Source organism: Etheostoma cragini, chromosome 24 (assembly GCF_013103735.1).
Source record: "Etheostoma cragini isolate CJK2018 chromosome 24, CSU_Ecrag_1.0, whole genome shotgun sequence".
NCBI lineage: Eukaryota > Metazoa > Chordata > Actinopteri > Perciformes > Percidae > Etheostoma > Etheostoma cragini.
Window position 1 is genome coordinate 1,861,827 of NC_048430.1, and position 25,017 is coordinate 1,886,843.

Here is a 25,017-nt window from a genome sequence, read left to right on the forward strand (position 1 = left end):
TATAAACTTGTGCAGCACTTTGTGATCCTGGTCTGTGAAAAGTGCTATAGAAATAATGTTTACTTACTTACTTACTTATCAGCCTACTCTGCAGGACCCCTTAGCGTCACAAAATATTTTAGCGTCTTTTTACTTATTCAACTCTTTTTAGCAAAGAAAAGCTCAAATAAAGCCATTTAATACTACCTGCACCTCTGGACACAAATTATGCTACATGGCATTTGGGTGTATAAATATGTAACTGTCTGTTTGCTGACATGTTAGATATCACATGTTAGATATCACATATGTGACATGATATCGTTAAAAGGTGATAATATGTCAATGTTGATTTTGTCCCACTTCCCCTACTGTAAGTGGCTAAAGAAATAATACTGCTTTTAGCTAAAAAAAAAGAGTTATGACCATAGGAGAGGTGGGCAATGTGATTGTTGATGACTTTTTGTGAAGGAAGTCATCATTGAAGTTGTTTTCCAGGAACTGACAGTTTTCTTCAGAATTAAAGTGTCTATTTCATGAGGTCTGTAATTATTAAGATGATTTATGTCAGCCTACACAGCATGGCAAACTCAATTCACAATTTAAAAAAAGTGAGTATTTAATCATTATGCACTTTTCATCCGATCCTCTATTACTCAAACAGGCATTCAATCTTAAAGTCTGTCAATATGAACTATTTGAGCTCTGTTTCTCACACAGCACACAGTACATGTTGCTGTTTTTATGAAGCATCAATCTTTATTAGCACGTACTTGGGGCCGTTCCTGAACATCCACACAGCAGGAGTGAGTGTGTGGGCAGTGGGATGGATGCGGGGGGTAAAGTGAGATTGTGGAGGGAGTCTTCCAGAAAGTAATCCCCCAGCAGCAGGCCTAGCGAGCCTCTCTGTGGTCAGAGGCTTTCGTCATCCCGCTCATTAAAGCCCCCCTATCTCTTTTTCTCTCAGCTTCAAATTGCCTTCCAAGCCTCATACTGCATCAGGTCCAGAGGGTCAACAGATTATCTTCTTAATCCCGTTAATCCATCCTCACATCGGTCCGGGATGATTCTCACCATAATTGTATTCGCCGCCGCCTCAATTAGCAAGAAGCAAGGGTCTGCGGAAATGAGGTGGAATGAGGCATCATGAATGATCAGTGGCGAGGATATGCGTGTGTGTGTGTGTGTGTGTGTGTGTGTGTGTGTGTGTGTGTGTGTGTGCCATCCGTGGTTGGAGGAGCGAACCAAAGTTCAAGGCTGTGGAAAGCGGTTGGATTAGGTTCATCGATGTGGGTGAAACGGCGACAGTAGTTCAGCGGGGTGAAATGACCACCGCCTGACCGCTCTGTGCTCTATGGTGGCCCAAGCCGATAGTATAGTTGAAGGACTGAACCATTGGGTGCAGTGGCATGTGTGTTCGTGTGTATCAAAGGCTAAGACTGCTCCCATACGCGTACGTGTGCACAGACTATGTGAAGTGTGACGATAATTTGCAAATATCACAAGTTCACAGTGCATAAGCATCTGTGTGCTTCTTTCTGCTTCTCCTATTATCCAGTCAGTCAGTGGGATGAGTCAAAGGTTAACCACTCCTAATGGGTGGACATTATGTTAATTAGCCGATCTATTAGCATCCTGTCAGATTAGGCTCAGCCGACACACTGCCCGGTCATCGGGCCAGAGGCTGAGAAAATCTAAGAGGGGTGTCAGCCCTTGAGAACTTTCATTCCTAATGGCTCCACACTGTGTGGCAAATTTCTTCAAGCTGGGAGTAATGTCATAGGTAATGGCCAGGAACTAAAGACATCGTAAGATTGTGGTGAACGACACTAAGGAGGCACTTAAGAGGTTTGATTGTACCTGCAGTTAGTTTTTACCTTAAACCAGAGAAAGGCACAGTCTGTTTTGTATTTGGTTCATTTGAGTGCACAGTTTCTGATTTCAAGAAAATTAGTGGTTTTAGAGAAACATTAGGATTCTAAATGGACTTAATAACAGAGTACGTGTAAAAACTAAGCTTTATGGATTCCTCTATTCACCAATCAATTCGCAGGCTGAGGAAAGTGGCCCGATGCCCTTCTCCTCAGCATCTTCCTCCACCTCTTCCTGGGGGATCCCAAGGTGATCACATTTCAAATGGGACGAATTATCCCATCAACTGGCTTTTTCAATGCAAATGAGTCTCTTCCAGTTGTCACTCTGTAAAAGTCATTTCAGCTGCGTGTATCCTATTCTTTTGGTCATGGTCACAGCTTGGTCATAGCTGAATATGATCAGTGGTCTAGACCTTGATTTTCAAGTTGAAAGGTCAACCAACTTGCAAATCCAGTTTTTCCTTCGTACTTAACTCTTTGTCACAACAGTTTAGTAAAATGCTGCCAGAGGGTCAAAGGATTATTTTCTCAATCCCGTTAATCTGTCCTCACATCAGTCCGGGATGAAAATACTGCCAACTAGAGGTGGAGGAAAAAAATGTAAAATCATGTGTTGTGTTATTTAAAAAAAAAAGTTTGAACCCCTAAATATTTTCTGTTTATGCGGTACCAATGGCAGCAAACAGCAAAACAGATTGAAAGCAGAACATGCAGGACATACATGTTATGTACTTGACAAATTAATTAAATGTCAGACTGGCTCACTGACATGGGATGTGCACTCTTTCTAAAAAAACAATTAGTTTTTAGAAATGTCTAATGATATATTGTCTCTATAAATGTAATAGTCAACTTGTTTTCATTAAAGAGGGAATACAAAATCGCAATACAAAATCCTATAAAACTGCAATAAAGGAAAACCGCACCAATGTAACATTAAAGAATTCAATGAAAATGGGACAAAAGCATATTGTCTCAGCTACCAACATCGAACTAATCTGCAGGTTGACCTTGTGATACTCCTTAATTTGAGGGTGCAACTGTCTCCAAAAGGGAAGGGAAAAATCCAACTTTTCCTATAAGAGTACCTTAGAATTGGGGGTGCTGACACTTTGGGTTGCTAACTGCCCTGGTGCAAAGTCAAAGATTGATTAGGCAAACACAACTACATCATTTGCTATCTTGATGTTACCCAAATGTCCATCCCGCGGCCGCATCTAGAGATTCTGTCCCCAAAAATCACAAATAGATTAAGTAACAATGGACGTCCTCGTTGGAGTCCAGCACCCACTGAGAACTGGCTTTTGGCAAGCACTATGCACTTGCCTGTATTTCACTCGCTCTACTGTAGCAGTTAAGAGCCCAGGGAAGAAAGAGCTGAATATGACCAGACTTCAATTTGCCCTCACTTAATTTTCTTGAGCTAGGCTTTTCAAACATGAGGAACTGCTGGCTATGAGATGTCATCATCCATATTTTACCCATGAAAACCTGGTGTTGTGTGGGCTATTTTTTAGAGAGTGGATGTACAGTTTGTGCAGTAGAAACTAAAAGAGTTTGTATTGCATTTTTCTCCTGACAAACTGCACCTCGGCACAGTACACTTGGAGGAGGACTGAGCCCTGCACCGTCAGACCTTCCAGTGCTGTTATTTATTTGTTTTGAATGACCTTTGCTGCACAAACAAACGGCACTAAAGGAGTAAATGGTCCATACTGTAGGTCTAAAAAACACTACAAACATGTCTTACGTGAAGGTATACAGATCTCTACCAGTGTGTGGATGAAATGGAAAATATTATGAACTGTTAAATACAGACACTGTTTTACCATATGTGAAAATCATTTGTGAACTGATATTTTCAGATTGTTGCAAGAATTTAATTTAGCAAAAACCCGCATGGTTCAACTAACTCGTTTTAATTTCCACACAAATACACGGCGTGTATATCGCTGACTTCTCATTTACAGGCAGAATAAACTTCTCCCCTTATAAAGCCTTTGCAATTTTCATCTTTATGATTGTCTTGGAATGTTTAAATCAATTTTACAGCTCAGCAATATATTGTATATTTTATTATGTTATCAAATGCAGTAACTTCATGATTATATCCGGAGTGTGTAGTGCCCAGGGGCCCCACTTATCCAAGGAGCTCCACTAGAATTAATATGCTACTTTGTTACCAGGGTTCAGTGGTCTGCTTCAGGTGTACTTTACTCACTGTCCCTGCCTCTCTTATTGTCTCGGTCACCTTTCCAGATGGGTAACAGTTGTAATGTTGTCCTCTCTACTGAGAGAGAAAAAAACTATGTATTATATGATGCATTATGTGGCATAAACAAAAAACATCCTGAAACACCAAACTATAAGATATCACAAACATGTTGCTCAGAGAATAAAACAATGTGCTGGGAGAAAATAGATCTGGGTGCAACTGAAGGTGTGGTTGTCATCCTTGTGAATGGATTACCCCTTCAATCTCTCTGACCTTCAGTCTCTCCGTGTCAGACTGTGTGAAGTGAAGACGGGGTGACCTTTGGATTTTTACACAGGACTCCTGGCCCACCGACGTAACTCTTATCTTTCTCAGGGGCTGATAATGCCTTTCCTTTCCACACTCATCTTGATGTGGAAAAGTCAGCTTTCCTCATATCGCTAGATGCAGTAAGGAAGATTATCACTTGGCTGGTGTGTGTGTGTATGAGTGTGTGTGTGTGTGTGTGTGTGTGTGTGTGTGTGTGTGTGTGTGTGTGTGTGTGTGTGTGTGTGTGTGTCTTAGAGCAGTAACTTGTGTGACTTTAAAAGACCAAGAAAGCATATAATTGGTCAAATTGCAACAGTGGAATAATGGCCAATAATTTTCTTTTAAAGCTTTTGCATTTGAATCAAAGTGCAATAATAACCCAGCTTAATCCTGAGGCAGTTTTTCCCCTTATTTTTCTTCTACAAAAATAAAAATGCTAAATACATGTCAACAGGGGCAGCAGTATGAATTGGAAAGCAAGCTGTGTTTTTAAAGTTCCTGAAAACTGAGCTACAGAATTTGCTTAAATCAATAACTGGGAAGTATATTGTTTTAACTATTTAATGATCATGACTTAAAGTAGGTAAGCTACAACCAAATTGCATGTTTGAATCTTTCTTTAGCACATTTACTACATAGATAGATGTTGATGAAAAAAAAACTCACAATATGAAACAACCACATCCATAAAGCTAATAGTTGCAATTATTTCTCTAAAAAAAGACTAAAATCCTCATTCAATTACATCAATAATTGATTAAATACATCCTTAAATCCAGAAAGATTCCAAAGTGGCAGGATCTCTTAACTCTTAATGCTTCATTTAAAGCTTTGTTTGCACAAAAATAAAGTTTACATCCAGGAGACACTACAATGATGATGGAATGTAAGAGCTTTTTTTAGTATAAATCATCCCCATCAACCATTTGTTAGTATGCAATGAGAATCTAAGAACTGTAATGCCATAATAATAACTGCATGTATTGTAAGGTTTGATTTAACATAGCCCACAGGGCAGGAACGCCCTGCATTCATGTTCCCAGCAACCTCCAATGACGGGACAGCTGATTTTTTTTGATTTTATTTAGCCTTTATTTATCCAGTCAATTGAGCACTAATTCTGATTAGCAAAGACGACCTGTCACATTCACCCAGTTGGACATTCATACCTGGAAGCTGCCCGGTACAACCACAGTGTGATCTGCTGCCACTGGGCAGCTCCACTGGAGGGGTTGGGGTTAAGGGCCTCAGAGGTGGTGATGAGGGAGGGACAAGTGCTGCTCTTTCACTTTCCCCACCCAGAATTCCTCCAGTCTCGTAACATTGTCACCGCTGCATTGACCTCTCATTTCTAAGGCTGAAAGACATCATGAGAGCCACATACATTTACACAGTACCCTCACACTGGTGTATACAGTACAAGTACAGTTATAGTAGCTGCCAATAACTCATATCTTCACTTTATGTTTCACATACTCATTCACTCATCAGCGGTTATAGCGACCTTCAGGACAACCATGCATGCAGAACCATATTAAACAATAGCAGCTCAGTGCTTTATTGCTTCCTTCTCCTGACCTGCGTATCAGTGCAATATATTTATTTCTTCTGAACAGTATGATCTGTTTGATTTGACACAGGGTGTGAGCGGAAAACATCTGGTCAGCTGTTATGACAAGGAAGTGCCAACGAACATTGTCTTAAGACGACGTGCATAGCACGGTTCACTGGATTTGCAGTAGCTTATTGTTTTGGCATTTCATCCACAACAACAGCACACCAACTATTACATAGGACGCACACTGTGACCCTGCCAGAGCTCAACTGCAGCTGAATTAAAGGTTTAGAGAAAATCTTGATTGATCTCGTTTAAATACCAATCATTCTCACCGTGAGAATTTAATTTTTAGAAATTACAGTGGCACAAACATGCTGGATGAATCGAAAATGAGTTCAAGAAACAGTCAAGAGAGCACTTCTGAGACCAGAAGAAACATGCCACCAAGCAGCACTGCTGTCGCATCATTCTCCAGCAGAGTATTACAGATCATAGTGTACACGGATGTTACAATATCTCATTTACTCATCAATACTAATTTACAAAACCAAAACCTGCATGTACTGCATGCTTTGAATTAAGATGAATTGGAAAATTTGACATTGGTTTAAATATGTCAAAAATATAATGACACAGAAACGTGTAATTTCTGTAAAAACATTTTACAAGCCATTTTTTATTATAAACTAATGACAAAAAAACGTGTTACTCCACTAAACTATTGAAAATGAACAGCTAAATCATGATGAAAAAAAACAGAAACACAGCTAATGTCTTGCTAAAGCTACCTAGCTTAGCAGATCTCAGTGACAAGAGGAGGTTCAACTACCATTAAATCATATACATACCTAATTAAATTGTAAATTAATTTATGATATTGAAAACGATAATAATATTAATAGTGGTCGGGCAGAGTGAAACCTAGCAAAATTCAGACAGACTGAATTGCTTTACCTAGACTGTAAATAATGAAACTAGTTAAAATGGAAAAGTAAGCTAAAAGTTTGTTTTACTCTGAGCCAGAGTGCAGTATCTGCATTTTTCAGGTATGATGCAGGTTGCAAGGCAATTATTTTTTGGGGGTAAAATAATTGGCCTAAAATGAAAAACCTGTCTGTTATTCACTCTGTGCCTTGGTGTGCCCAAATAGTGTTTGAGCTTATATATCTGTCATGCATAATATTAATACACCAGAAAAGAAAACTAAGTGATTGGTCTGTACTTTGAACCCTGGTATTGTTATAGAACATAATGGCTTTACCGACCATGTTTTTGGTGTGCAAAGGGTATTTTTCTGTTTTGGAGGCATATCATATTTTAAGTTGCCCAAAAATCTGCATTTTTCAACAATTTGGTAATGGCAAATTAGCAGAAACATCATTTCCCTTCTGCTTCCTGACAAAACAAAATGATTTTCTTTGTTTGTTGCTGGGTGTAAAATTACATATTTCACAATAATATTATTTTATCTAATCTGATGACCAGCTCTATCTTAAAAACTAGAGATCTGAAGATCTTACGGTTACTTTTTTCTATCTCTCTTTTGAAAACACGAACAGCTGACCAACGTGACTGTTGCCTCTAAACACACAAATACACACACGTGCCTGTTTCATGTCAGTTATTATTTCTCTTTGAGTTTGATAGATTTGATAAGCCATCCCCGTGTTTCAGTCCAAACTTCACAGATGACTGCATAACCAAAATAATCAAAATCTTTGATTTCCTTTGCCTTTATCCAGTGATTAGTGATCACTTCATGGCAGGGCTGTGCATTCTCACCGAGGCTTTAGCAGCAATCCCTTTTAACTTCTATTTTTGGACTTTCAAAAGCTTTTCACAATACTGATTTTGTTTCTGAGCACTTGGCTCCAGCCTCCAGTTTACATTTCTTGCCGATGCTAGCAATATCGAATGAGGAGTCAAACAAATTTATTGCCATTCTTTTTCATCTTCATTACTTTAAATACAACATAGTTATAGATAGAAGATAAAGGTATTTTTTTTAAGAATAGCTTGCGATTTTATGATGTATAAGTATATGCCCATATTACCTCCTGCTATTGCCCATTTTGACTCCTACAAGTTACATAAAGTAATAAAGAATTTATCATAAAAGGGCAAAAACAAGAGCTTGGTGATTGCAAGTTGGTCATCATCATCATCAGTACTACAACTGACATTATTCATCTGGAACTATTGTTAGTTCACATGTGTATTATTTCTCTATCGTTATATCCATGTTCATGATTATTCCAGACTCTTTACAACCTCTTTCCTACCCCATCACCAGACAACTACACTGACATTTGTTTGTGATGCTCAGAAAAACCTTTCTTTTGTTATACATAGACAAAAGGACAATGGAGCAGTGGCACAATTCTACTCTGTCAACACAATTTGGGTAGCTATTCCTACAGGGATTTTCCATGTTATACACATGGTTAGTTTTGTTTCTTTTATTTTGAAAAGTTAAAACCCTGAATAGCACAAGGGAGGAAAAAAGCACAAGGGGTTCAGAGTTGTATACCCGCACCCAGCCATGTTCCCCAGCTATAAAACCCCACGCAGCACTTTCAACATTGATTTACAACAGCCATCAATCAGCCCTCCGCAAGTTGGAGAAACTTTCACTCATGGCTGACATTAAATGATATCATTGCGGTAGGCCTGGGCTGCCTCGGGGACCTGGATGCAGCACTTTTGGCCGGAGTCACACTCCCTAAACAGGACTGGCAACAGGACGGGGATAAAACACTGTACCAGGGGAGCTGCCCCCTTCGCGACCCACTTCTCAAGCCATCGATCTCACTCTGATGCCTAGCCACTGGCCCATGGATCTCCCTGATTGAATTCCTCCTGTTCCTAACAGATCTGCTGGTGTTGGCTAACTTGCTAGCAACAGGCAAGCCATTATTTAAGTGGTCAAAAGTTGATACATGTATCACCCTGAAATTCTTTGAATGAATATGTAACTCAGCTAAAATAAGCTTACACGCTTATGTCTGTCATTTACATTTGTTTTGAAGAAGCAAAAACGTTTATGCTTCCTCATTCAACCTCTATTTACATACTCCCACTGCTTTGTGTCCACATACGTGTGTGTTCTTGTGCATTTGACAGCCTCCACCAGCCCACGTGATTTATCCTGCAGTAAAACACTTGTTATGCAAAGCACTTATTAAAGTGTCAGCGGGGAGGATCGATAAACCATTCTTTACGACAACAGCTTAACAAAACCTGGTCATGGAGAGAGACAGTGCGCAGTGGTTTGCTGTGATATACGGCATCGGCGGGTCAAAATTAATTTACTGATGTGAATGTGAGAAACGCCATGCCAATAAAATGGCAGCGAGAAACTATTATGAATCAGCTTGCTTGGCTGTCTGTAACCATAAATACTAAAAACATCATTAGAGGCTTAGAAGGGAAACATCAATTATAACGATTATTGGCAATGGAGATCTACGGGACTGTAGGGGTACAAGCAAAAGAGCTCATGGGACTCTAATGACTGCAGGCAAAGAGTATTTGTGAATGATGTTTGTGAGTTGAGTACATAATTGTGTGTGTATGTGTTTACAGGGACTGGGAAGAGGGTGATTAAGAGAGCGAGAGACCACTCTGATCTACAATCCAAACACAATCTATCGTATGTGTGGAACACTGAGTAAGCACACTGCAATGTTGCAGCATTTCCACATGATGGATCATCTAACCTTAACAGAGACCTATGGAGTACTGATCTGGTTCACCGGCTCAGATTATGTGTGTCGGTAAATGACGGTGTACTTCTTAACTGGGTTTGAAATGTTCACATGCATCAACATTATGTCTCCTCAGTGAAAAAGCTGTTTACAACAGGGTTAAGGTGCTTGCAAAAAAAAAAAAATATATATATATATATATATATATATATATATATATATATATGTGTTAGTATATGAATGGCTTATTACAAGTGCAAAATGGCTACAAAGTCAAGTGCTACTCAAAGCATTCATTGGAAGCTGTATTCAGATCATTTGCTCCACTAGAAGTATAGTTGTAAATGTGATACAACAATGTAAAAAACCCTTCCAGTGCAATTTTAAGTAGAGCATTTGAAATAGTAAGTATTTGGTATCGGAAATGAGTATTGTGCGGAATGGTTCCTTTAATGGTGACCAATTATCATTGAAGAGAGGGTCAATTCCAACTACCTTGTATAGTATTGGCATGTTCTTTTTTATTCGGTGATAAACTCATACATTAAGCATTCAAATTAACCTCAGCTATCAAATTACAAAGCAAAATATTTCTCTCTGCCCAGCATCACTCTACCTGTTTCAAAAACTAATAAAATGTAGCAATGATAATCTCTGAAGTCCTGGTATTGATGTTTTGGATTAATGCTGATTTATCAGCACTTGCTAGCTTGGTATATTATCTGATGAAAAATGATGTCATGAAAAGTAAAACCAAAATTGCATGATTTCCCAATTCAAGCTACCTGAGACAATGACATACTGTACCTGCAATTGGGCCAATTTTGCTAGAATCAATCAAATGTCAAATCATGATCAATTTGTGAAAAAGAGAGCTAGTTATGCATTAAAAATATAATTTTCTAATTGTTTTATCATAAGAACATTACGTGTGTATCACTAGCTGCATCAGAGCAATTTAGCACAGCTACTAACTGTATGTGACATAGTATGTTTTATCTTCTGTCAGGTTGCAATAAAGTTAGGGATAAAGACCATCGACCAGTGATATCCATCCTCTTCCTTTGTTTTAAATACCCCATCTGGAATCCATGCAAATCATTGAGCAATTTTTAATACTACTGAATATGAGTTTGTAAAATGTAGCTATTAAATCTTCCCACAAAAGTAAAAAAGTTACTTGCTTTGTATTTCTTTCACGGAACAAATGAGTTTGTACGAACAATCAGTCTGACATTTACTTTCACAAAGGCACAACTATTAATATAATAAATGAATATGGTTGTGTTACATCTGATTCATGCTGGCATAATTCACTTGTCCTTGCTCTTCTATAATGTAAGCTTGTTTGCACTTTGTCTCTTGGAAACAGTGACTATAGTGAAGTGGGCAGCCGGTCACTCTGGTGATTGATTTGTCTTAAGTGTTTAAGACAATTAATATTCCCTGCTAACATAAAAGGTACTGAGTTGTATGATTGTGTGTTGGTACATGAGTGGCAGATGTAAATGATGCTTCAAACTCAAATTATATGTTAAGAAATTTAAAAGGGCCTTTAGGTCGATAAAAGCTGCCGTCAAACTACAAGCTGTGAAATGCAAATGCTTTTAACTTCACAGCAGGGGAGAGTCTGCGGGAAAAGTCACTGGTCTTGTTGAGGGGACAAACGTTTCAAAAGCTAACAAACTGTTTGATCAGTGTTGAAACTCAACTTGAAAAAGCAGAACGTACATTCTTAGTACTCGGTGTAAGTGCGGGCCTACAGAGCAATAGATGACCACAGCCACAAAGCACGACCTGCTGCCCATTTACAGGACATTCAATTCCATCAGCTGTTCCTCAACCCTTTAACATATTTACTTAAGAAGTGTATTTATATGTTTAACTGGTATTTGCCAGTATGTGGTTCAGGTTGGTGCAACAGCAAGCGGTCTGCAATTTATGTGAAATAATGATATGGAAATGGTATTCACAGGTCACTGTGTTGCCGTGGAGCAGCCGGTATTGAATTGACAGCAGTGAAGTGCCTGGCAGCAGTGGGAATAGATTGTCCTGAATGATTCGCTTTTCCTTCCAAGCCCGGCGTGTCACCAGTCAGACTTGGCCTTATCTACGTATGGTTAGTGTTCTGAACCAGCCGCTCAGAGTGTGCGCCATTCCCGTGCAAGCCTTGACGGGAATCAGTCAATCTGAATAGGGAGATGTCATTTTCTGATCCACTTTGCTTTGCGGCATTGCAGTTTCATCAGGCTCTGATTGTTAGGGCTCTTTTACTGGACTAAACAATTCCTGCTATCTTTCTTTCCTTTAGCAAATTTTCAATTTTCAACTGTAATATTGATTTTTATTCGTTAAGAAAATGCTTACTTTTCCAACTACTTCTCATTGCAAACTTGTGCTTAATTTCCACTACATGGCTTGCCTCAACTCAGTTTTGATACCAGTAGCTTTTTTGTTTTTTTGTTTCCCACTGTAAATAGAAGCCCCACAGTGTAGGTGGGATTGTCAGCCAATCACCACGTGAAACATGAAAGCCGATGCAGTGACATAATCTTTAACGCAACACTCGCTGCCTGTGAACTCAACTGAAACAAATTTCAGGGGGATGATACCTCTATTTAAATAAAGGGATAATTCGCACAAAGAGCAGCATGTATGTAGCATACAGGGGTATAAAGGCAAACATTTCCATCGGCAGCATTTTATATTTTTGGAAGTAGCAACCTGGTACTGTGTTTACTTCCACTGGATCCATCCATTTAACTCTAAAGTGTCTTACTCAGTATAGCTTGTATATCAAACTTTCACAGCAGAGTTAGGACTTTCAGCCAATGAGAGAAAATACATGATAAAAGGCTGAGACTGACAGCAGTACTTTCAGTTAATTGATTGATAGCAGAACAAAGCTAATGCACAATGACGTACAAGCTTCCATTTAATTACAAGCATTGTGGAGGTGGGGTTGTTTAGACCTGAGCGGTTGTCTAAGAACATGTTTTTGCTTAAAATTAATCTGCCTAAACCTGCATTTGGATAATTAAAAGGGACAAGGGTAGTGTTTCAGTAGCAGCTAATTGCAAATGGTACATGTTTACATTCCCCTAAGATGGCTGTACATTAACATCTGTAGCTAGCACACTCTGGATTTAGTTTAACATATTATAGCTGGTTATTTGTCAGATTATGGATTCAGTGTGCTGCCTACCTTAATCAGCCCATTTCACACCATTTCACCTTCGCTGAGCCATGCTGATCGGAAATCATTACCACAGATGAACGATTATTTTTCTAAAGAGTGCTTCTAAAACGCCGTATTTGAAAGACCTTATAGCTGGAGAGATGGGGAACTGTTTGAAAGGCTCAAAGTGCATACAGGTTTCAAAGCAAAGCTCAAACACATCATAACATGTTTCTCCTTCAGCACTTTGCAGCGAGACAGTTCTATTATGTATCATAAACCTGGATCTCTAGCATGGCTCGGCCTAACAGCGGACTGAATCTGCTTTTCTTATTTGCCAGACTAATAATCACGACACTCCGATAAATAACATGAGAAAAAAAGAGAGGAGCGGTTTAATGCAGAAAAGTTCAAATAAGGCTAGAAGGATAAAAAATAACTAGAAGCTACCCTTTAGGCTGTATCAAGAGGGTTTAAGGCCCTCAAAAATTACAAGTGCGTATTACCTGTGGTCACACCAAGTTGATGGTGGGGTTAAAATCCCACTACATTTTTTCTTCCTGTTTTTACTAAGAATTCTTTTCCAATGTTTCTTTGCAGACATGCCAAAATTGCATGATTCAGAGTGCCAAAAGTTGGTGCGAGTGTTACTAATATGGTCAAAAACTAGCCAAATCTGATGTTCTTATGTGGGCCAGATATGGTTTATATTTTGTTGTTCAGCGCCAAAACGCAGCTGAACGTGACAAAACCACAATCAGTCGGGCTCAGCTGGATAATTGGATATTTGGCTACCTTTATATACAAACATGAAGTACTCAATCAGACCGATGTATCACTTTTGTACATACTTCCATTCACGTTCTTGTTTGTACTGTTAGGCTAAAACATTCACTCTGATCTACTTGGAATGAACCTTTAGGAAATGAACCAGTTCATGTGAACTAATAGCCACAGAAAAATCTGCATTCACATCTTTCTCTTTCCAGTAAAGTGATAATTTTGTCTGGCTGTAATTTCATTGTCTGAGCTGAATTCCTTTTTGTTGAAACCAGAGGTCAGGCCAATAGGTTTATGTAATAACATCATATTGACATGTTGCTGTGGTTTCTAAATCCATTTAGTTTTTTTCAAGACAACTCCACTACACAGATTGAGAGTGAAGTTTATTGAATAGCCACTGTTACTACTAGTCTTTTCATAATCTGGTAACTGCAATGTGGTCTGTGGTATCGCTGAATCAGGGAGTTGATGCGGTCAGTCAATTGTAAGTTAATCATTGTAATTGTCCTGGTATTGGATTTCTAATGAGATGTCCATGTAACCAGGAGACATTAGCATTTACATGATACATTATTGTTTTCATGCCCGGGGTGCATACCTTCCACTAAAATAGTCATACTGAACGCAATGCATTCAGCTATCTCTGTTATTATTGCTAATACGTTTTCAATACCCCTTGCTGTTTTTCAATCTAGTAGGATTTTTCCACCCCTGTGGTAAGGGTTTGGAGTCAATCCCTAAGATTTTGTGGCAAATATGAAGCTCCACAAAAAGCATAAAATGTTTCTGATTGCCTTCAAAAACCACTGCCGCTGATGAAATTCTTTATCTCCTCATGTGTGACATTGGAAGTCTATCCAAAGGGCACCAATATAATCTACATTACTGTTCTTTTCTATAACGTTCAACATGAAGATGGCTTTTGTTCCTGACACTGGCAAAACCTTGATTTGTTTTCTATCAGATAAAAAAATTACAATGGAATCGAGGAGAGCGGTGATGGCATGGTAATATGCATTGGCTGGTGAATGAAGAGTCTTACGGACCCATAAAGCATGCATTTCATTTTGATGGTATTTGAATGTTCATGTGTTGTTACTGATAGGAGGTGAAAGGTGCCTTTGAGAGTCCCATTAACACATAAAGGTCATCTGTTGTAACTGTTAAATCATGTAGGCTATTACTGTACAGGGTTGGAGCTCAAAAATGTATTGTTTATCACATTTGTGAGGAAAAAGCATGTGTGCTTTCACATGCACAACAATTGGAAAACAGCAACAGGAGAAGCCTTTTTTGGTGGAGGGTTGTGAAAGTGAGACCGAAACTTAATAACCTTCTATTGGCAATAACATAAATTCACTAAACCCCTCCCACTAACAGGTATAAGAGGCTCTTCCAAGACCAAGGAGCATTTATATTACATTATGTTGTTGGGGAACGTTAGCATCACTGCATTAGCCAAACACAGAACCAGGGCTACATAGGACAACTTTTACAGGTGTGTTGAGGATGGATGGCATCAATCAGTGGCGGCTTCTGGGTAGAAATTAGTCCCTCTCCCTCTCTACTCCTGCCGGGAGCGAGATAGGGTCGCAAATGACTGCGGTTGCCAGACGCTCATATTTTACCTTCTCATTAGCAGTGAAGGAGCATGAGGTAATTACTGTGCTGGAGTGGCAGCTAGGCTCTGAGGTAAGGGAAGGAAGCTCCAAATAATGAGATGTGTATTTTACTGAGGCTGAAACCCCAGCTTGGCCGACAAGCCGACAGAGAGTAATCTAACTGCTGAACTGTGAAAGAAAATGTGTGCGTTTGTATACATGCACATATGGTTTAGTCTGAGATTAAATAATACAAAAGACCGTTTATGTAAACAATCCAGAAGTTAAATTCTCAACCAATTATTTATACAGAGACATGAAGAATTAGATCTGAAAGCCTGCAGGGTGGGGGGGGGGACAAAAGGAAGCAAGCAGTCATTAAGCCAAACCCCTTTAGGTTTTTGAAGGAAGCCAATATATATTTCTAATCCAAAGCTTCAACATTTTTTGTGCAAAAGCACAATAAGGGAAATCTGTCTTGTCTTGCCTTTGTTGTTTTGCCTTTATTCCTCAGTGGTTGAACATCTTCCTGCTCTAATCTTTTCCATTAATCCTGTTTTCTTACGCTGCCAAAGTCCCTTTTATTCACCGCTTACATTACCACATCAGACCAATAAACTTTCTGCCCTCGTCTTCTTTAGATAAAACTATCACTACAATATCATTGGCTGTCACTCACCTGCCTATCATCACCACAACCTCTAGAATGCCCACACTGAGTTTACAACAACCGCCTGCTGGTTATACAACAACCACCAGAGTCTAGATACCTACGGATCCCTTACTGATTGATTTGAATTGATCTCTCCTGATTGAAAAGAAAACGTGTATGGCCTATTGAATGTGTGAATCCTTTTCCATATAGGTTTCATCAGGGTGCCTCCTCAAACGATGGAAGCTGTTATAGCAAAATATTAGGTCCATGGAAAAAAATCTTTACACAATCATATGGATGTAACATTTGGCTGTCCACAGACTTTTGGCCATGTAGGTCTGTTCAGCCTTTCTGCACACCAAACATCTTTTCTGAAAACTGCTCAACCGAAGCGGTTATGACAAGGTTATGATAAAGCCTGTAGCTGCAGACTCATCTGCTGTTGGTGATCCTTGCAACGGGTGGTCAAACAAATGTCAAGGTTTAATTGAATGAACTGTGATCAAATGAAAATTGATTTATATATTCTGCAGGTTACTGAACACGCTATATGGGTCCGATCCAAGTGACCAAGGTTTGCATCTGGGTCAGAAAGCAGCAAGATAGCACATCAGGATGCTAATCTGACCTTTACTATTAACTAGATGGCAGCTGTAGAGCCATTAAGATGTAGCCTATAATGAGGCTACTAACACAGTGGTCTTCACTAGCAACATAAGATCCTAACCCTTATCCTCCATCCATCCACCCACACACACATCTCACTACTACATAATAACTGCATAGGGCCCAAGGTTAACATCTTTACATCCTAAATATTCAGCCATAGCATCCTTAAAATTAGTAACATTTTCACATCCAGCAGAATAAAAAACAGCTATTTCTCAAAATGTTGTCTTGACCTAATGCAGACACATGCATGTATATATTTGCACCGACATAGAAACAGAAACTAGGTCATTCTCTAACAAAGACTGCAAGTTTGGTCCTTGTTATTAGAAACATAATCCCCAGAAGTTTGCAGAACATATTTGTGCAGCATCTGCAGTAACAATGGAAAGGTTATCTCTAACAAAACTGTGCTTTATCCTTCATCTGCCTGAAACCACCAATGTCCATGACACATACACAGATACATAACCCCACAAACCTTTTGTATATTACTCTACCATCAGCACCTGTCAATCAGTGATATGTGAAATCAGTAGAATACACAAATAAAACGAGGACCTACTCGTTAATAAATTGCTGCCATTCTAAAAACTGCAGACATTATAAACGATAGACAAAAGTTTCTTTCAATTCAACCTATTCATTAATAAAATATGTAGGAATATAATAAAATAGTGAGATAGAGCAACACATGGGACAAAGAGTGAAGTACTAGGTATTGTTTTTATGATAACTTCCACTTCATGTAAAAAAAGCAATTTCATATTGGATCTGATGCATAATTTACATGTAATCAGGAATGATTTACAGTCAGACACAACACGCCGCAGAGAGATATTGACCACAGCGCCGCCGACTGTACACTCACAGATGAATTTCAGCACCACGGAGAGCGGCAACCTTTCAATCAGCGTCCAGATAATATTGGTGAAGCCAATGTGTTTGAAACAAATTACAGATGCTGGCATTTAATTCACAGCCACACACCTGCAGATGAAATTGGATTTGATTGCCTTGTGTGAGAAGTCCCCCTGCACCACACTTGCATTAAGTCTGCAGCGTGACTATTGCACTCTCAATATTTGACTTCCCGACACACTAACTAAGAAACCGCCAGCATTACATCAGAGGAAAGCCATTACTCCTCGGTCGTGGGAGAGTGTTATGTGTGGCAATGACTTGTGTCATGTCCCATTAATAATGGTAATGATAGCATTAGGGGGGAGCTGTGGGATGTAATTCAAAGATCTGCCAAGTGCGAGTGACAAGGTCATTCTAAATGACAGTAAGCAGGCCTGACATTTGCTTACAAGGAGAAATGTGCGGCCTTTTTTTTTTTTTTTTTAAATCACTCAAGGTAACATGATGCCCATGCCCAAACAAGACATACCCCGTTATTAACCAGTAGAAAGCAGCAATTGTCCCATTAACATACTGTATGGTTGTATTTTAGAGTTTCAGCTGCCTCTCATCAGCAGCAGGTGTTTGATGTCATAGGAAACAGTTTAGTTGCTGCTGGGATTGAACTGAATGTGTCTATAACCATAAGTCCATTCTGCCAACTCATACGTTTATCTCTACATTTATTAAAGCTCAGAATGGAAAGTTTATTTCCCACTACTGCAAATTATAGTTCTGATGTTTTTTTTCTGGCAACACTTGGCAATGGATTTTGGAGTTGAATATTCCTGTAAAGTCCAATCATGGGTATATAAGGTCTTTTTGCAATATGAGGATATTTTAATTATAGTTCTAATCTCCAAAACAACTTTTTATTAGAAGAATTTTGTATTCAACCATTCACATACCTCTAATCAATGAAGATAACATTACTAGTGCATGGAGAAACATTGAGAAAGTTTTAGTATGTTGCAGACAGATTTAAGATATTTGAGATAGAATTTGCTAGGACAGCAATCAGATTGTATGAGAGCAGGACAGCTGTGGTGAAGAACATGTTCCACGCCCCCTGGATCATGCTGGCAGCCAGCTCTTAATGCTCTATATATAATTAAGCTGTGAACATCACACATTATTCATTTGTCAGAAGCGCTCCCGAAATTGACGGAAGGAACTTTACGCACAATTAATCACAGCTATCGCCTTTCTTTCACCAGTGCTTTCAGCTGAAATCTCTGCTCTATGAATTAAGTTCTAATTTCTCCGCCAAAACAAAACACAATGCCACCAACAGCAAATCCTCAATAAGTCATCAGATAGTGATTGAGTGCGATCATAAAAACAGTGCAGCTGCTGGGCCTTTTCACACCGAGATGCATTTCAGAAAAATCATCAGTCACCGCGATGGTGCCCTTGAAAAACACTTGATCATAGTAATTAAAATAGGGTTCAAACAAGCCTAAATGTTTCCCCACAAATGTTACTGAATGACAATATATGTTTGACTAAATGTACTCAACTGGGTAACATTTCATATCTTTTATATTGTGTCTTTTGAGAAAAAGGTTATACTGCTGAGAGATGAGATGTCTTTTATTCAGTGTGTCAAGAGTTGAACAATCTTTAAATGCAATATTTCTGATGGGGAACGCATACCTTTTTTTTTTTTACTCTGTATCTCTAATGGCAAATAGAAGTATAATTTACCCTGTGTCTCTCAACAAATCTTTTGAATGCTTTTTTTAATAGCAAAAAACTTAATTCTTTGATTCCAACAGAGTTGGCTAAAAGATTCTGCTCTTTGAGGAAGGTCTCAACAAAACCCATCAGCAATGAGATTTCTGCAGAAAGAACTTATCCCTCTGATGCCTAAAGATTAACGTAAACCTACATAAACAGAGATAAGTCCAGTAAGACAGATTCCACAGCTTCAATCACATGTGGAGAAGGTTTGGAATGTGAGCAGTCTTGGCATTGGAAGCCAGCAGAGTAATAGTGACAGCGGTTTTCACTAAATGGTAACACAGAAGCTGTTCTTATCCATGGTTTATAATCATTATTAAGTGATTTATTGGCCATTGCTAAAGTCATGTGTTACAACTTTTAAACCCTCAAATGCTGCAACGAATGCCCATTTGTGCATGCTGTCGTCACGGATATTGAAATTTCATGCAAATCTCATTATGTCCTTCAAAATGTATTTCTTTCTTGCATAACATGCATTTATTGGCGAAGCCCTGCACACCAGACTGTGCCTAACTTCTGATATATATCTCAAAGCTTGACAATAGTTTAACTAACTTCAGCCAGTTGGTTGCAATATTTACTTAAAATCACAAAACATGACTTCATGTTTATGTGGCCATTTGGCCATTCAGAAAGTCTCAATCAACACCCTTGTGTTACTTAAATTTAGCTTTTTTGTGGACTTGACACCTACTTTTCAGAGTGCATGAGGCAAAAACTGTGTGATTAATAAGTGACTCACAAAATGAAAAATGTCTCTTGAGATTCACTGCAGGGTTTCTACAGGGGAACAGAGCTCTCATTCAGTGCTTTTACAGGGGAAGAGACATTTTACTCAGAGGTGTGTTTCTTCAACAGAACATACATCTTTACTGCACCAACTATCAGACTGATAACTTTTAGCTCAGAGTAACTTCTTCACCATGGGGGACACATCTCTCTCTAAGAACGGTGGTTTCTACTGTAAAGAACATCTTAGAGGGCAGTCATTGTTTTTACTGGGTGAACAAACATCTTTTATTCAGAGCGGTGTTAGAGCAGTGTATCAGTCCAACTTTAACGCAACAGCAGTTGTTCCAGCTGCAGTAGCTGTTTCTATCTGATTGAGTGAGAGTGCCATTGACCTTCAGCCATTTTACTGAGACTGTATTAAAAAGGCCGAGCCAGAGCCCTGATTTTTATGGTTGAGCCTTCCCAAGGTCCCTTTGACCCGATAGATATTAACAGGATAAATCAAACTTTCATGCCAACACACTCATCCACAGTAGGGGATGACGCATGACTGTGTATTGAAGAATGGTATGACTCGGAGTTAAGGAGCGTCTCGTGCCTGCCTGCCCGTGTGTGTGTGTGTCACTGTGTGTATGTAAGTGTGCATTTAATAGGGTTTTGTATTAAAGTCAGGGTTTCGATTTAAAAGCATAAGGGAGTACATCTATGTATTTCAGTGCGTCCATGTGTTTGTGGGTGTCAGTCAAACGCATCAGCGAGCCAGTCGGCACATGAAAGCAGTCCAGTTTGACAGTCGCAGCATACATAATTCGTCAGTGAATCGTTTCTGCGGTAACCGAAGCTATTGGCCACCTCACAGCGTCGGTTCACTGCTGTGAAAGCGGCGGAGCGGTTTTTAATGTGCCCACATCAACTTAACATTAACAATGCAGACACACAGGGTGAGTGAGGGGACAGTGGTGGATGGCAGATCTATTTCATAACTGACCAGTCTCATATTCATGGGGCAACCAGGGTTGGTCATTGTGGGATTTAAGCCTCAGTGCGTGGTGACAGCTTGATAATGCTACCCTGATTCAAACACCAAGCTGTGCTCCTCTGGATTTACTAAAAGCGCTAAGGGCGGATAGTCTTAATGACACGCATGTACTCAATGACTTTCTATTTCTAACTGTGAAAGCCTCTTATTTTTGCTGATCATCGCCTCTAAAGATGGAAGCAGCTGAACAAGTCAAGTGTTACACAATATAGGATTAGGTATTAGACAGCATGTGTTTTGCCAAAACCGGTTTTGTTTCCAACTCAATGTTAAAGTTTAAAGCAAACTTAAAGTAACCTATTATACATGAATGTGAAGGGTGAACGATCACACACACATAGACGTACTGTGGTCTCTTCTTCAAATTATTATATTTATATTTGCACTTATAGGGGGGTGCCAATAATTTTATAATGCTGCATTCCCATTAAAACAAGAGGATTTAGCAGAGGCAAGGCAAGACATGTCATAATTCATGCAGACAAGTATCCTTTTTATTCATTCCTGATTTTGCCAACTTTTTACCTGAGCTAAATTTATGGTATTACCTTTTTGTTAATGTGCATGAAATATAATCTGTGTTGACCTGTAACAGCCACTGTTGTATCTAGTTAGATGTACTCAATAACATTTCATTAACACCAAAGGTGCCTGACTTAAAAAATATGAATTTAGTTTCTGCAAATCATGTAAATTTTAGTCAGCAATAATACAAAATAGGTCCTGTTCGCCTTATGCCAATGAGACATCTAATTAGTATTCAAAGTGTTGAACATCCTCTTGGGGATTATGTATGAGAGCTATCAGTTCATGTGCTGAATGTCTACACAACTAAAAACAGGACAGCAGCAAAACCAACTCAGCGAGATACCAACAAAAGGTAGCTTGCTGAGTTACATAAAAGCTATTATGTCAGCTAGTAATGATGACCTGGAAGGTTTTATTAAAACTGCCTGTTCAACATCATGGACACACATTTTACAAGATACAAAAAAACAGTTTTAGTTTGCTTCCTCTCCCAAAAGAGCATCTCCTTCAGTCGCTTAGTTTCCCTTGGCAGCATTTCCTGTGCCTTTTTATCATAAATCCATTTCTGTTGTTATTGGGTCAGACTTACTCTCCGATGGGACCTCATGTTGCTTTAAAAACCAATAACGGAGAGCCTCTGGCAAGTTTCCGGACAATTTATCATTGTTGCTAAATGTAAGAAGGGCACTGTGGTGATGTTTACAAATTTGAAGGCCAGTTATGGGACAGTGTGTGTGTGTGTGTGTGTGTCACAGCCCACTTCCTGAGTGTCAATCAGGTGATTTTTGAGGAATATAATCAGTAAACACAAGTTCACACGTTATCAGTACTCACTTCCAGAAAATGTGGAGGAAAAAGGTGACATTGTGATTATTATGATTAATGTATGAAAGCTGCAAAAATCAAAAGGACTAAAATATAAATAAATCCAATGAATGCTGCCTGTACATTTTACTGCTGGGTTCTTTGAGGACATTGAATAGTTGATGGGAAGTGAAAGCTTTAAGGAGCTAAGAAGGAAATGAAAGAAATACAAAGATAAGGAGGTACATCATTGTCTTCACTCATTTCCTCTAACTTCCTGAAGAAGGCTGGATGGCTGGTTTTTAATCGTATTCTAGTTAGAATGGGCCAGATGTAATTAGGTAATTTTACCTTTTTTCTAAAGACAAGTACCTTGGATTGTTCCTTGATGCTCACTGAATGTGTTCATGCCCCCTACCAAAGAGCACTCTCATATTTGTCACAAAGACTAGTTCCTAGAAGTTCTCAATTCTTCAGTCCTCGTTGTATTTTACATATTTAACTTACTTAAGCATATCTATATCCTGTATAAGAGAAGTCATTAAACATGACAGGCACGTGCTCCTCAATGGGATAGGAAGTCAGCTGGAAGCAGAGCACTGCAGGTGTAAGGAGAAGTTGCTACTTGAAAACACTTTTACAAATTAGACAGGGCGCAACCTCGAGTCCCACTGTGGTAAAATGCTTCCTCAAAGCGTGGGCAGGGAAATAAACATGACATCAAAACCAAAGTACGAAAATGAGAATAAAGAGCGCAGGCAGGTCCATCATGCTTAGTTAGAGTTAACTAGGCTGGAACTGTATTTGTTTTCACTCCTCATGCCAAGAAAATCTCAGGATGGCAGGTTGGTAAACTGGGCCTAATGAAAGAAGCGTGGGGTCACGGGCCTTGGGTTTACAAACAATGTTTTGCTTTAAACAAGGTTGTATAAAACTAAATGAATCGCATGTCTCTTCCAGTGTATGAAACATTAGTTTCCAACAGGTTCAACATCTCATGGTACATTTCACCAACAAATAACCTGCACTTGGCTGCCAAGGCAGAGATGAAGCCTTGCTTTGGCATTTGAGATGAAACAAAGCTGAAATACTGTTTGCATGACTGACAGGATGTTGGGGATTTGCCCTTTATGAGAGCTTCCCTGATTGGCTAGATGATTCTCAAAGAGGTTATATAGATAATGTCAAGCAAGAAAGCTGTACTAGACCCTGACATTGCTGGAAAATAAAGATCGACTTGTGCTGCCAACTTATCAAAATGCTATTTTTATTATTTGAAAGGAAACTTTAGCACTGAAACTATAATGAATAAAAGATCAAATAGGTGATCATATCTGGTCTGGTGATTAGGTCTGGTCTTTACTGCCCTGTTATACTCCACAATGATCCAAAAATATTGAATGTGAAATGTCACCAAGACTAACGACTTCATTTCCAGTTAACTGTGAACATTTTTGGGTCATGATGGATGTGTTTATAGTGTGGCAAATGACCTTGACAACAGATGGTGATTATACTTCCACTCTTCTAATTTTTTTTTCCTTTTTCTCTGCAGCCCTCTCCCAGGTCAACAACACAGAGCAATTAACACAAATACAGAGTGAGCTTCAGATAGATAGTGCCATGTAGAATACAAGACACAGGCGTCAAAGACTGCAGTATTTAAGGCTTACTCAGGCATGAATTCCTCTTTATGTTTATATACTGTACTGTCTTTAATCAAAGTAATTTACCAATAAAAGACGGCTCATTTGGTACTGAGTGGATCAAACGGCTATGCATTGGCAGCTTCTGCTTTAATTAATTACAAATAAATGCACACTGCACATGTAAGTTCCCTGCACTCTGTGCAACCTGATTTCAGAGCTCTGGACTGCTGCCAATATCTGATATCATTGTAGGCTGGATTAAAAATGGGGATGTCATCTCTGTGTGCCAGAGCCAGAAGAATGGCCACGAAAATGGCAACGTGCAGATAAGATCGACACAGCCGTACGGGTAGTTGCAAGTCAACTTATAAAAAATTAAAGCTTTGAAAAGGCTGTATGTTGGCACAGTGGTGCTTGGAGCTAAATGCTAACGTGTTCACAAAGGGCGATGCTAACATGCCATGAAAGCAGCAAAACTGCTTTAACACGCTTTTGGAGATACAGTGGATATAAAAAGTCTACACACCCGTTTTATGATGAAAAAAAATGAGACAAAGATAAATCATGTCAGAATTTTTTTCTACTTTTAATGTGACCTATAATGTGAAAAATTCAATTGAAAAAGCCACTGAAATCTTCGAGGTTGAAACATAAAAAATAAGATATAAGAAGGGTAAAAAGAATTTCCAAAGCATTAAATATACCATGGAACACAGTGAAGACAGTCATCATCAAGTGGAGAAAATATGGCACAACAGAGACGTTACCAAGAACAGGACGTCCATCCAAAATTGATGAAAAGACAAGATGAAAACTGCTCCGGGAGGCTTCAAAGACGCCTACAGCAACATTAAAGGAGCTGCAGGAATATCAGGCAAGTACTGGCTGTTTGCCACATGTGACAACAATCTCCTGTATTCTTCATATAAATGGGCTTTGGGGTAGGGTGGCAAGACGGAAGCCTTTTCTTACAAAGAAAAACCTCCAAGCCTGGCTGGAGTTTGCAAAAACAAACCTCAAGACTCCCAAAAGCATGTGAGAAATGGTCTGATGAAACCAAGGTTTAACTTTTTGGCCATAATTCCAAA

General features: G+C 39.1%; 1 protein-coding gene and 1 long non-coding RNA gene across 4 annotated transcripts in view; one reads left to right on the forward strand and one right to left on the reverse strand.

Annotated features, from left to right (window-relative positions):
• The window catches only part of LOC117939252 (neural cell adhesion molecule 2-like), a 291,147-nt gene that overhangs the window by 246,879 nt on the left and 19,251 nt on the right, over positions 1-25,017 (reverse strand). The gene's annotated exons all lie outside the window — the stretch shown is intronic.
• Positions 5,473-20,962, forward strand: LOC117939326. Its single transcript, XR_004655558.1, has 4 exons — positions 5,473-5,633; positions 5,926-5,929; positions 20,157-20,162; positions 20,947-20,962. It is a non-coding gene; the product is annotated as an uncharacterized LOC117939326 (long non-coding RNA).